At 68.1% G+C, this 1090-nt stretch overlaps 1 protein-coding gene across 1 annotated transcript in view; it reads left to right on the top strand.

The window, feature by feature from the left end:
- AGPAT2 (1-acylglycerol-3-phosphate O-acyltransferase 2) overlaps window positions 1-1090 on the top strand; it is a 6421-nt gene that overhangs the window by 4007 nt on the left and 1324 nt on the right. The gene's annotated exons all lie outside the window — the stretch shown is intronic.

The raw sequence follows: 1090 nt of genomic DNA, 5'->3' as shown, positions 1-1090 counted from the left end.
TGAGGGCAGGGCCCCCCCACAGGGCCCGCACGGACGCCCCCCGCCTGCATCAGGCTGGGGAGAGGCCGTGGGGAGCGAACACTGAGTCAGAACTGCACGCGGCTTTTCTGTGTGGTTAATCCTCCCAGGATATTCTTCCCATTGATTTTCAGAGAGTGGGAGGGAGGGGCAGTGACAGAGAAACGGCGGCCGGTTGCCTCCCACACGCCCCCGACCCCCACACGCCCCCAACCCGGGCTGCGAGGTGAGCCTGTCACCGAGGTGCCTGCCCTTGACCGGGACCCGAACCTGGGATGCTTCCATCCGAGGGCGGGCGCGCTAACCATGGAACCGCCAGCAGGGGTGCACGGGGTTTTTATAAATGGACTCTTGCAAGTGCCTGGTGAGCTGTGGTCACTCAGAGGATGGGCAGGGCTGCCTCGGGGCCACAGGAGGGCCCAGCCGGGCGGTGCACGGGCCTCCTGCCCGGGGCCTGGGGTGGGAGCCCTCCAACCCCCAACCTTCCAGGGCTGGGCCACAGTTGAAGGGGGCAGCGGTGCCCCGATGCCTGGCAGGCACTGGGGAAGGAGGCTGAGGGTTGCTCTCTGGCCACTGGCGAGGGGTGGGCCACCTTGTCACCAGGAGGCAGGGTCTCTGGCCTGTGTCACTTTCCCAGAAGCCACTGCTCCAGCCCCTTTTGGAGGGGGACTGAGACCCCACCTGGGTGGGCCCAGTGGGCTGGAGCCCCCACCCCCCGCCCTGTGGCCACCCCCTTCCCTCCCACCGGCCAGCACACAACCGCCCCCCCACAATCCAGCCACAGACACGGCAGCCCTTCAAGTCTCGTTTTATTCTGACAAAGGTCGGGGTGGGCCTCCCAGCGGACAGGTGCCTGGTCAGGGGCCCCAGGCTCTGGGCAGGGAGCTGTCGTACCTCCCCTGGGCACGGGCCTGCCGGGTGCAGGGGCTGAATTCACAGGACGCCTCGGCCCGCCCCGCCCTGTTCCCTCTGAGAGGTGGGGCGTCCTCCCAGGAGAGGGGTGCAGTGCAGAGTGGGGAGGGGGGGCCTGTCACAGCTCCTTCTTGCAGGAACCTGCGGGAGGGTGAGGGCC

This window comes from Myotis davidii, unplaced genomic scaffold (genome assembly GCF_000327345.1).
Source record: "Myotis davidii unplaced genomic scaffold, ASM32734v1 scaffold609, whole genome shotgun sequence".
Classification (NCBI taxonomy): Eukaryota; Metazoa; Chordata; class Mammalia; order Chiroptera; family Vespertilionidae; genus Myotis; species Myotis davidii.
Note: the sequence above shows the minus strand (reverse complement) of the source record. Positions and strands in the feature narration are given on the sequence as shown.